Genomic DNA, 402 nt, shown 5'->3' on the forward strand with positions numbered 1-402 from the left:
AAGGAAGGAAGGAAGGAAGGAAGGAAGGAAGGAAGGAAGGAAGGAAATAAAGAAAGAAACTAGGGTTCCTTAAAGAAATGGCTGACTCCAGGGGCCAAGGCAAAGAAAATGTAAGATGAGCCTGGAACATCTTGTACCAGAAAGCATGGAAGTGCTCAACAAATGATGGGGATGTGTCAAAAGGATAAAGAAGTGACCCTGAAAGGGCTTCCACTGGCCCATTCTAAGATAATTTGAGCATCATAATAATGATAATAATAGATTATAACCCATTAATAGAATAGGAATCTATGAGTCCCATACCCACACAAATGGATGGATGGATGGATGGATGGATGGATGGATGGATGGATGGAAAAGAAAGAAAGAAAGAAAGAAAGAAAGAAAGAAAGAAAGAAAGAA

Source organism: Phoca vitulina, unplaced genomic scaffold, assembly GCF_004348235.1.
Source record: "Phoca vitulina isolate PV1807 unplaced genomic scaffold, GSC_HSeal_1.0 scaffold1, whole genome shotgun sequence".
Taxonomy (NCBI): domain Eukaryota; kingdom Metazoa; phylum Chordata; class Mammalia; order Carnivora; family Phocidae; genus Phoca; species Phoca vitulina.